Here is a 13663-nt window from a genome sequence, read left to right as displayed (position 1 = left end):
CTCAGATTCCTTTTTCTATTCTTCGCGTCCTACATTAATACTTCATCAATTAGTAGTTGCTCTTTGGTACCTCTCGAGCCTTTCCGGTACCCCTTCTGCTCGTGAGGAAAAAGACCATTACTCTCAAGATGTTCATAAATTTTCTTCACAAATATTCCACTCAACAGTTTCCAGAGCAGTAGCAGACATGTAATTGGTCTATAATTATTGGCATCTGTTCCCTTGGCAGAATCTATCCTTATCAGTGTTGTTCTTTCCTTCACAAGCCAATCAGTGACATCTCCCGACTCTACGACCCTTTGCAGGGTAGCAGCTATAGGAAGGCATAGAAACTGTTTAAACCAGAAGCCCATCACTCCGTCTGGACCAGGTGCCTTCCAGTTTGTCATCCTTGGTATGCCAGCGTTGACGTCATCGATGCAAATCCCAACGTCCTTCATCTGCTGCATTATCGATAGCCTTTCTTTGGCCTCTCCCAACCAGCTAGCCTTGTTATTATATCGCCCTTCGACAGACTAAATCCGACTCCAGAACTTCCTGGTATCTTTTGCATTTGGAGTGTTATTTCCCGCCTGTTTACTATCATTTAATTCTTTATACAGCTGAGACTTATTGTTCTGGAAAAGGTTGTTCTGCCGAAAAGCAACACTTTTTCCAACAAAGTTCGGAATTTTCATGCCAGCAGTGTGGATCTTCTCTTTCAACATTTTTAGAACGCTCATGGTTCCCTTTTCCAGTAATCTATATCTCCTTTAAAGCTTGTCCTTAGTTTTTTATCCTAGTTAAACCCCTTTTTCTTATTTCTTCGATTCTACCGATGTCTTTCCGCCACCGTCAAATACTTTCTTCAAGCCGCATCTGCCAGTGTGGCCTTCTATCCTCTACGTCTCTCTATTCCTTCTGTATTAAGCCAAGACGATTCGCAATAACGTATGACACTGCATATAGAAGCCTGTTAAGTTCCGTAATCCATATGTTCTTTCTTATGATGTTGTGAATTACTCCTTGAATTATTTTTCCTCGCTTTTCACCATCCGCTTATCACTACTCTTCATACTTGGAATCTTTATGATATCGTCTCTAAGAAGAACCGCTCTTAACTTCTGAATACTTCTTTTTCTACAGAAGTCAAAATTCGAACTTCATCACCACTTCTCCATACATCTGCTCCTTTCACTGGCCCCATTATCTCTGAGTCAATGATCTCATCTGCCTTAGATTATTCAAACTCCTTCTCATCACTTTCCCTAAACATAAGATTCCATTCCTCCTCAATTGTCCGTCTCCCATCATGGCTTATATTTCCTTTCTGCACTTCCACTCTCTCAGTTCTTCCATCAAATCTCTTTTCATCAATTTTACATTTGTTATTCATTTCATTCCTACCCATCCGTTCAATATCTTCTCTTGTAATCACTGAAAGTAGGTTGTTATTTTTAGTTTGTTTTAACTGGGATACCAAACTCGCAGCACTTCTAGCTCCTCTTCCTCTCGATATCCATTCTTCCTTCACTTTTCGGATATATCTATCAGATTTAGTACTTCCACTTCCTACAAAGCATTCCAACAGTACTCTTCTTTCCTCATCTATGCATGTTTTTTTGACATTTTTTGTTTCAACTCCCTTCGTGTCTTGGGACAATCTATGGCGATTCTCACTTCCCCTATATCTAGCCACATCCTCACAATTTCGAACAGTTGTATGATAGCGACAGGACCCACCCTGGTTACCAGTGGGAAACCTACCAGACGTGAGACCATCGCAAGATGTTCGATCCTCATTCACGTCGTTATTTTCAATATTTTTATTTGCCATTCTCCCATAAATGGGGTTAGTGAACTTAAGGTTACACCACCACCGATAGTTTTCTCGATACATCATCTCTAGGAGGGTTCCCACCTAGGTTAAAGATCCCCTCCTGACCTTTCTGCTCCACTACCACCACTATTAAAATGACCACCACCAACAACAATATAAATAAAATCTACAATGATAATAGTAACACTAATATCGGTAGTTATAATGATAACAGCAAAAACAACAATAGCAATAACAGCAAAACAACACCTAAAATTGCAGCTACAGTGATAATAAAAAGATACCACCACTACTACAACCACCACTACTACTAATATTACTAATAATAGTAATAATAGTAATAACCAATAAATAATTTTCCCCTTTTCTCTTCTCTTTTCTTTTCTTTCCCCCTCTTTTTTCTCCCTTTCTTTTCCTTCATTTTTCTGTTACCATCCCTTTCCCTTTCCTTTCATTCGTATTAATTAAAACAGTGAAATCCAAACAAAATTCATGCATTTTTCCACAACGCTACGACTGTAACTAAGAACAAATTTACAAACCTCTACGAGTAAATAAAACAAAGAAATCCTTTACATACGAAGCAATTTTTTTCTTTCTTTTCTCCTTCTTTCCCTTTTTGCTTTTTGTGCCTCTCGTCCCTTTTCCTTCCCCACCACTTTCTCCCTTTTTAATAAACAATAATAATAATAATAATAATAATAATAATAATAATAATAATAATAATAAGGAAGGTGTGATTGAGAGTGTAATATTGTGGGTAATCAATATCAAATGCAATGACAAAACAAGACCAAATTTATTCTTGTTGGAAAAAAATGAACATGAGGCAATAAATATTGATGAAGTTATGCTAACTGATATGAATTTGGAAGATAAAGGAAAATAGGAAATCAAAAAGTATCAAGATTAGAAAGAAGGAGATGAAAAGAATGTCGAGTTTGAAGAAGGTAGAGTTGTGTCTGTCTTGATCGGGGGCCCTAGGGATGGTGACAAAAATATTTGATGAGTGGATTGAAACCAATTGGGATTCATAGCAGGGGTGGAATACTTCAGAAAACTTCTTTGTTGGACACTGCCAGGATTTTGCGGAAATTTCTGGAAGGCTAAGAAAGACAATACGGGGAACCTGTAGTCATTTGTAATGAACCGTCTATAAACATAAAATCGGCAATAACAAAGCCAGACGCAAAAGGTGATAACAGAGATAATAATAATAGTAGTAATAATAATAATAATAATAATAAGAAGAAGAAGAAGAAGAAGAAGAATGGGAAAGGAGAAGAAAAAGAAAGAGAAGAAGAAGACAAATATATGGTTCTCTTTCAACAGCAACTTTCAAATTACAATATATGCGCACACACAAAAGTGTTGGGTATTTTACTCATATAATAGACTGTTTATATAGATGTGCCTATTAATATGCTACATGTAAACCAACAAACATATGCTTTCGTTAAGTATTTTTAATGCAATGACACAAAATAAATATAATATTGTACAGTTATATTTTAATTATTCTGATTCGACTTGCTTTATAATTACCTTAACTAGTTAACCATCTATATCTTAGTTATCCGTCTATTCATTTCACTCTCTGACTATGTTGTTTTAATGTTGTCTTTAGAGCAGATGTGGAAGAAATGAACTTATTATTTAGACACTTGACAATGTCTTCGTAAAGACATGATAAAATCAGATGACGAAATCATATGTCACTTTGAACTTATATGATTTTCTTTATGTAATTTTGATAAAAATTAATTTATTATTTAGTTATCAACATAAATTAAGAAAGTTAGTAAACCAAGGAGACTAACAATGGTTTGTGTATATGCGGAATTTGTTTGTCAACAATTCATCGAAATAACAAACGAGAAAGGAACGCGAAAGTGGTGTATTATCGTTCTGTTTTCATTTAATCAACATGAAGCCCCCTTTGTAATAGAATTTTCTGAATTCTATAAATCAGTTAATAATTTGAACACGAAAGGAAATCACCTGCATAAACCGTACTATTTGGTATATTAAACGCAACAGAATCATGGAAATAATGTAATTGAGATTCCATAGACATAACATTATAGAAACAATATTACGCTTATATTTATAAAGTTAAATTAACCTAAAATAAGAAGTTTCAATCTAAGCATTAGTGCGGCAAAGAAATGCAACGCTATCTTTTATTCTTTTAAATAGAGAAAAAAAAACATATAGAAATTTTCCACTAAATACAATGTACCTAATTAAGGATTTTGCACAAAGTATCTTGGTAGATTATACGTTTCGAATTTAATGAAGACTGTGTATTTTCTTGTTTTGATAGACATGATAAGAATAATTGTTTAAAAAGCAGCAGCGATATCCCATTGAAGAATTAACCCTTCCTCAGCAAGATAGTAGAGGTAGCAACGAGGCTTCAGTCAGAGCAGTCCATCTAATAAGAGTTTAATATTCTTCTAGACTGGCGAGCAAAGACGTGAAACTGCTAACCAATAGAACCAGATTGCTAAGGTTGCTTCTGTTCAATTACTTTTGTGTTCCCTGAGTCCTACCTTCATTAAATGGTGGACTTTGCTGATAAAGATGTCGGAGTAAATACTTGTATGCCAGACTACATAGAGGCACGGACTTTCTGAGGTATATATCCATATCCAAAACGCTTAACAACAAATACAACTGAAGTTAATGTTCTTACTATGCTAAGATTTTCTTATAGTTACAAGTAAAAATAGGATTCTTTTCAACAAATTACGGCGCTTGATATATGCACAACTAACTGTCGTGTGTTATATTAAAAAAAAAACTAGCAAAACAGTTTATTTGGTATTTTACCGACGCAAACATGCGTGCGACACTTTATACCCTCAAAGTTTGGCGCCGAGAATAACATCGAAAAGTAATATGGCGAAAAAGATTTACTATTATTGTAAGTTTAACGTTGTTTAACAATTTAACGGAACTGCACACAAGTTTCTCATAAAGAAGCGGGGTGGGGTAAATTAATTTTCACAGACATTTCAATGCCTATCTTATTATAGATCAAATTTGGGGTCAAATATAAAAAATGACCTCTGCGGTCTTTACCACATAACTCAGCCAATTTGTGGACTAAACATTTGATATTTTACAAAATGTGTAGTCAGGCATAGTGCAAGCTTTTTAGACGTTTTTTTTTTCTTTTGGCTGACAAGGAGCCAAAATTCAAAAGATTTGACATTTGCCGTCTCTAGCAAACTTTTCAGCTAATCTTAGGCCTAAAAATTTGAAATCTTACATAAAGGTGTTCAGATGTGCAACAAGCTTTTTAATCAGTTTTGGGCGAAAATTAGACGGCCAAGATATCAAAGTTGAAAGAGTTGACCTTTTCAGACTCTACCAAACTCCTACACCAATTTTTGGTCTGAACACTCGAAATTTTAGATGTAGGTTACCTGAACGTGAGTAAAACTTTTAATATATATCTATTTTTATGCACGCAAAGTTACATAGCGCCCGAGCCAAGCCGGGGTGAACTGCTAGCAATATATAAGAATATGCTGTTTGGTTCATTTTAATTCGATAATATCTTTGCATACATAGTTCTGTACATACTCGTATGTAGTTCTTATCTCTCGTCGACTGCCTTTCATAAATAGTCTTTACATAATTAAAATAAAAAGACTAGTTATCGTAATATTACACACACGTGATCAAAATATAATTTTTCCGGATGTTACATTATACGACCGGAAGATGCTGGCGCGATTATCGGCCAACTTCTTTATCAGTACCTGTTCTTTTTTTGTAAAATAGAATTGATTTAACAATTAAAAAGTAAATTTTATTACCTCTTTCCTATAACCGCGTATACTTTTTTAAGCATTCGATAGTTTCTCGGCAGTAATATATACCGGCACTTATTCTGGAATAAAATATAAGTTAAAATCTAGTCGAATGATGCGGTAGTAAGTATTGCTTTATAATTTACGGTCTGTTAATTAAGAATTTCAAGATACAAAAATGTTATAATATTGTACACATGTCACATCCTTACACAAATTTCTCAGACAATTGTTCGACTGAATTTAATTCAATTAGTAGGCGTGTCTTCATTTTTGAATTGTTACAATAGCGAAAGTGTATTATAATTATTCTTTCAAAAGTTCGTTGTTCTCCCTTGCGCCTTTCCTTTTCCTGAGACTTGACGTCTCGGGCAGCAATCTTTGTTTACGCTACGTGAAGGCAGGCTGTACTTTTCAGCCTACTTTTTGAAACATAAAACGGAGTGCGATCCGGTGAAAGTTAATTAGTTGACGGTGGAATATGTTGGTGAATGTCTCCGGTGTGTTAAGAGCAAAAAATATGAATTGTAAATTTAAAAAAAAATAGCGACAAGTGGAAACAATTGAATGAAAGAAAATTTAGGTTAAAGGTAATATGAGTAAAACATTGAGAGAGGACGACGAAGTATAAGTACATGAAAGATGGTTGCTTGTTTTGGTTTTACGGCATATCAACCCTTTTCAGGTTATTTAATGCCGAATCCAGTGATTTTGAAGAAAACAAAATGAACAGAATATAGCTGCTTTCAGAACCGCCAGCAACCATTGTAAAAGAGTAATAAAAAAATGCAAGAGAACTATATGCGCAATCCGTTAAGTCCAAAGTATCTGAGCAGCGGCTTGGTTCCCACCAGTTCTGGCAAATAGCAAATAGGATCTTGAACAGAAACGTGCGCTCTATCCCAACCATTATCAATGGACCAGAGGTCATCTCGACAGCATCCGACAAGGCCAAACTGTTTGCCAAAAACTTTGCGGCAAATTCTACCCTGTGTGACGAAGCCCATCAACTCCCCATATTCCCTCCTATAACAGGCAACACGCTATGCAACATACAAATATTTGTGCGTGAGGTCGCTAAGCTAATCAAGAACCTTGACTCCAGTAAAGCAACTGGTCCCGACGGTATTCCAATTATAGTTTTATAAAAATAACAACCAGAATTGCCCCCATACTTTCCAAACTGTTTAAGCGTTGCCTTAAAGAGAAGTGCTTTCCAACACCCTGGAAAACTTCATCAGTATAAATAAATAGAGAAGTAGTCAACCAACTCAGCAGAAATAACCTTCTTTGCGACACGCAATATGGTTTCCGCTCTGCAAGATCTACAGCAGATGTGCTAACGGTTATATCTCATATGATTAGCGAATCTTTCGACAAAGGCTTAATTTCTAGGGCAATTTCTCTTGACATATCAAAGGCCTTCGATAATGTTTGGCATAAAGGTCTACTACACAAGATTTCCAGCTACGGTATAACTGGAAATGTTTTCTCTATCATTAAATCATTTCTATCTGATAGGCTTATAAGAGTAGTGGTTGATGGGCAGAAATCAGAGACCCACAGTATTAATGCTGGAGTCCCTCAGGGGTCCATACTGGGCCCAACTCTCTTCCTGATCTACATCAATGATCTCCCAAAACACATACTAACATCTTTTGTTGACATCAATGCTGATGACACGACCATCTATGGCAACACATCAAAGGCCGTAAATGATGATGTTCTCTCTGATTCTCTCTCCTCTGATCTTGAGCGCGTGGTACAGTGGGGAAAGAGGTGGATGGTTACCTTTAATGCATCTAAGACCAAGCTCCTGTCTCTACATTATAAACGCTCTGATCCCCATCTGGCATCAATTGAAATGGATGGCTCTCGTCTAAGGGAGGCCCCAGGATTTGATAAGCTCCTGGGTTTGACCTTTACACCTGATCTTAAATGGAACACATACATCAAGTCTGTGGCCAAGGTCGCTGGGAAAATGGTGTGATCCTTCTACCGCTCCAGAAAATATATCTCTAATGATGCAATTCTCTATCTATATAAGAGCCAAGTACGTCCAAAGATGGAGTGTTGCTGCCAAATCTGGGCGAGGGCTGCAAAAAACAGCCTATCCTGTCTTGACGGAGTACAAAATAGACTCCGTGGCTTGGTGGGGGATGCCCTTTTCTCTACCCTTCAACCTCTTTCCCACAGAAGAGACGTAGCGAGACTGTCATTGTTCTATCGTTACTTCCATGGCAGGTGCTCGTCTGAGCTACATTCTCTGGTCCCCCCTCGCCAATCTTTCTCAAAAAACACCCGACTAGCTGAAACCACCGTCAATAATTTTCCCCACTCCCTATCTCTGCCTAAATCAAAACGTAGATACCATGAACAAAGCTTCTTTCTTAGAACTGCACGCCTGTGGAACTCTGTTCCGCTTGCCCGTTTCCCTCCCGACTTCAACCTGGATGTATTCAAGTCCAACACAAACAAATTCCTGATGAACCCCCCTAAGTAATGACACCTTACCAATTCTCCAATACTATTGCTGCACTATCCCTTTGATTACTGTACACACAATAACCCTTATCCCTGAGTGGTAATTGGGCCTTGATAAGTGGTGAACTCCATGTAAAAAAAAATGTATATATGTTTTGTTTTTTTTTGCAGTCGGTTTCTATTCAACCCATAGTGTGCACCCTAACAGGTACTACCACTCCGGGCCAGAGTGGATGTGGGAGCAATGGCAATTAAGGGTGGATCCACACTCCCCAAAGCCCACAAGTTGGGATCTCACCATCGGATATAGTTTAAGGTCATATCCAGGACCATATATGAAAGAGAGACCTATAGAAATCGAAAGAAAGAAAATAAAATGTCATTAAGGCAGTAAACATAAAAACAGGAATGATTGAATAGAAGTTGGGGAACGCAAAAAAGCGGTAGAAACGAAAATAGAAACGAGAGCAAAAATAGATAAACACAGAGATTACATTAGCAGGGAGACCTGACGTTTTCCTCGGACTGAATGATTATCCAATGATGTTTTTACACTCACCTATCTTTATTGTCATCGAAATCGGTGAATTTGCCGATTTTTGCAATCAAATCGATTTATTGATTGCACTAGTCGGGGTCCCATCGCGGTGCACAGAGATGAAATTTCTCATGTCTCTCCGTATTTACTTAGTCCACAATACAATGCAACACATATTGCACTGTAGAGAACCTGTTTATTTTATAAAATTATTTTATATATAATGACTTGAATTTAAGTTTAAAATAAAAACGTCAAGTATTATGTTTCAATTGTGCTCCAAACGTCTATTTTGAACGCATTCCTGTCATATCAAGAACCTATAGTTTATTTTATATGCTTACCCTTACTGCTTGTGCGGTGCATATGGCTTGAGCTAAAGTTAAAATGAAAAGATCAAGTATCATGGTTAATTTGTGTTTTAAACAAAAGCATTTATTTGGGAAGCGTCCCTAATTTGTCGAAAAATCTACTGTAATTTTTAAAAATTCAACCTTTCGGCTTATGTGGTAATAAAACTTCTCAAATACACTACTGATGTTAGGCTGTGTAAGGTGTTAACTTTGAACAAAATCGACTTTTTCTTTGGTTCATCAGATTATTTCGATTACCGATAATTTACGAATACATCCCGATAGAAAATCGATCTGAAAACCCTGCCAGGCACATAAAGTACTTTCTGTGTAAAAATTCATAAAAATACACCTAGTTGTTTTCGAGTCCATAGGAAATGAACTGGCTTACATACAAGTCCCTTTTTTATATTTCAGTAGAGAAAAACGAACAGGAAAATAAATCCTCAAAGACGTATAAACAGAAGAGGAAAATAAAGAAATTAATAAACCCAAAAGTTGAGAAGAAGAAATAAGAAAGCAAAATACGAAATAAGTATAATTAATGTAAAGCACAAACTTCATAAAAAGGGATAGAAAGAAGAAATTACGTTTTTTTTTAAATTGAAGAGAGATATACATTGGCAGATTGGAATTAAAGAACTGTAGGACAAATTATCATGGAAAATAGACGAAAAACATGATGGAAATAATGATAAATCATAGAAAGAAGAGAATAGGGGGCAATAGACGAAAACGAATCAAGATAAGAAAAAATAACAACGAAAAGGTAGAAATAAATGATGAAAGCTAGAAAGAAAGTAGACGTAGAAAAACGGACAAAACGCGCAGAGAAAAACTAATACGGATTAGCAAATATAAGCCAAAGATATAATTATATTCGAAAGAGGAAAAACACAGAGGACAATAGAAATAAAAAGCGAAAGACACAATTGAAAAGAAAAATGATAAAATATAATCTTATATGTCTTATATAAAAGTGACTTGTTGTGTAAATGGGTTCCTAAATGGAATTCAAAATGGTCGGGCCAATTTTTATGAAATATCACACAAATGTTCTGCATGTATCTAGCAGTGTGCCTAGATCGATTGCGTATGTGAGTGTTCATGTAACTTATCGATAATCGATAACCGAAATAATCAGATGAAAGAACGAACAGGCGACTTTGAGAAAAGTTAACCCCTTTATGCGTCCTAACATCGCGCATGCATTTAAAAGGTTTTATTAGCACACAAGCTAAAAAAGCCCGTCATATAAAATCAACAGTAAGTTTTGGATGAAACAGAAGCGCATCTGAAAAAAAATGATTTTGTTTAAAGCACCAATGAAATATGATACTTTATTTTTGTTTTAAACATAAATTGAGCTATAGTCACCGCAAACCATTAATTCCAGGCATATAAAATCAACAAGAGATTTTTTGTATATGACAAGGGTGTTTCTGCTTTGAACACAAATGAAGCGCGATAGTTAACTTTTGTAGTTTTTAATTTAATTCAAGCTATGATATATACAATTAATTTTGTAAAAAAAACAGTAGATTTCTTACAGTGAAATGTAGACTATAATGTATTAAGACTATCCCAATGTGAGGCCCAACTATGTGTTAAATAGGAACCGACTTGAAAAAAAAAGAAATATATTCTATTAAAAAAATTTTCTTCAAAATAACTGGATTCGGCATTTAATAATCTAAAAAGGGTTGACATGCCGTAGAGCAAAAACAACCAATCATGCAATGCGAGAAGGCATTAAAAGCATAATCTCGGTGAACCAGGATAGGTCTTCAACTAGAATAGGCAGTTAATCTATTTGATTGACAAATGGGCGATTTCACTGATTTCGATGTAAGTAAAATGAATGACGTGTAAACATCTGTTGATCCTCATTCAATCCTGGACAACATCATGTCTCCCCGCTATTAATTGCAATTATGACGACATCTTAGCTTTTAAGAATAACTCTGCATATTATTCCTGTTTCTATCGCATTATTAAAACATATCTTTTCACTAAAAACATAGAAAAAATACCAGAATATATTCGTTGTCAAATACCTCCAAGATGTTTAGTAAATTCCATATCAAAGTTCATATTTGTGTTATCAGTGGAAATATCAAAGAGACGACAAATTCCGTCAACTACGTCAGGTGCACATTTTGAATGGTAAATCGTTATCTCAAACTCGGTAACCCGTAACCCAATTTTGTGCAGATACAGCTTAAGACGATCGAAGCTTACAACGATCGAGATGCTGTCAAGATAAAAAGAAAACGAGGATAGTAGTTTAAAAATACAAATATTACAAATTGTCAATCCTCATGTCTAACGTTAAAAATATGCGACGAAAAAAGGACCAAACTAAATAAAACGTCATTAAAAAGCGAGCGTAAAGAATCTATATAAAGAATTCCATATTTCTGCCTGTTTGTCCACAATTCGATGCATATATATATATATATATATATATATATATATATATATATACAAAAGGCCAGTTGATTTACTACTTCCTTTATTTCTATATATCGTGTGATTCTTCTCAAATATACGATTATCAGGTAACCTAATTTGGAAATTACATTGGGAAAACTCAAGTTAATTAAATAGCCGTGTGTTAGTTACTATTTATACCGAGATAATTGTTTTAAGTGTTCTTTTTAAGATTGTCATTTAAAGTTGATTTATATTGATAATATATTTAATTTGGTTTAATCATTAACGATGGCATCGATTTTTTAGAAACAGAGTTCGAGTTATTTCCACTGGAAACTTCGAAACAAAATCCTTGATCGTTCTGAGATCTACATTTAATTTAAATAAAAATGATGAAACATTTTAAATTTGATTTTCGTTTGGAAAAATAACTAAATAAAAACATATAAAAAAAACTTTTTTTTCACCCAATAAAATAATTTGGTAATCTCAATGAGTTTCTTGAGTGAAAACATAATTTCGTGTAGAAAGAAAAACGTTTTGCTTTTCTTTTACGTATTGATTAAAAAAAACACTTACGAATAAGCTTAAAAGATTTCATTAGTATTTTCTTAATATTCTTGAAACTGCTATACAGAATATTTGACCGTTCCGGGAAGTACTTTATTTTATATATTAAAATGCGAACACATTTGTTGCATTTTTAATTTCGTTTGGAAAAGATGACTAAAAAAAATCACCAAATAAAATTATTTAGTCATCTGAACAGAGATCTTGCCACTCATTTTAAATCATAAGAAAAAATGATATAATATTAATAGTTTTCGGTAAAATAATTTTCCAGTTTAACATTTTGTTGAACATTTTTCTGTTGAGGCAGACATTTTTTTCAAGAAAATAAAATTATTTAGTCATCTGAACAGAGATCTTGCCACTCATTTTAAATCATAAGAAAAAATGATATAATATTAATAGTTTTCGGTAAAATAATTTTCCAGTTTAACATTTTGTTGAACATTTTTCTGTTGAGGCAGACATTTTTTTCAAGAAAATAAAATTATTTAGTCATCTGAACAGAGATCTTGCCACTCATTTTAAATCATAAGAAAAAATGATATAATATTAATAGTTTTCGGTAATATATTTTTCCAGTTTAACATTTTGTTGAACATTTTTCTGTTGAGGCAGACATTTTTTTCAAGAAAATAAAATTATTTAGTCATCTGAACAGAGATCTTGCCACTCATTTTAAATCATAAGAAAAAATGATATAATATTAATAGTTTTCGGTAAAATAATTTTCCAGTTTAACATTTTGTTGAACATTTTTCTGTTGAGGCAGACATTTTTTTCAAGAAAATAAAATTATTTAGTCATCTGAACAGAGATCTTGCCACTCATTTTAAATCATAAGAAAAAATGATATAATATTAATAGTTTTCGGTAAAATAATTTTCCAGTTTAACATTTTGTTGAACATTTTTCTGTTGAGGCAGACATTTTTTTCAAGAAAATAAAATTATTTAGCAATCAAATATAAAAAATAATTATGTTTAGGCAGTAAAAATGTGTTTTTTTTTTTAATATTAGATGTTAAAGTCAGGAATAATAATTTTTTCTCGAAGTGACTCTGTGTAGTCAGAAGAAAACAAGTTAAAAAAATACATTTTAATGCTTACAGTGGAATTATTTTTTACACTAAAACGAACAAGAGTGAAAACTATATTTTAAAAGCCAAATCAAAATTGAAGCCACACTTTTAGAAACTAAATAACCCAAAAAATAAACCAAATGGAAAATGTCCTTAATTAATGAAAAAAAACAGTACCTTTACAAAAAAAGATAAAATAAGCCAATTAGAGGTTGATTGTTTTTGTTTTGCGGCATATCAACCTTTTTCAGGCCATCTAATACCGAATCCAGTTATTTTGAGGAACGATTTTTAATGGAGTATATTTGTTTCTTAAGTCGGATTCTATTTAACCCATAGTTGGGACCCTAACAGGTACTACCACTCCGGGTCAGAGTGGACCTGGGAGCAATGCCAATTAAAGGGTGGTTCCACACTCCCGAAGGCCCGCAAGCTGGGGCCTTACCATCGGATATAGTTTTAGGTCATATCCAGGCCTCTAATTAAAGGAATTCAATTTTGTTCTTAAACTTTTCGCAAGTCACACACGTGTTAATGTTTATAATTTTTTTTTTTTTT

Source organism: Euprymna scolopes, chromosome 22 (assembly GCF_053919585.1).
Source record: "Euprymna scolopes isolate OS-2025 chromosome 22, ASM5391958v1, whole genome shotgun sequence".
NCBI lineage: Eukaryota > Metazoa > Mollusca > Cephalopoda > Sepiida > Sepiolidae > Euprymna > Euprymna scolopes.
Note: the sequence above shows the minus strand (reverse complement) of the source record.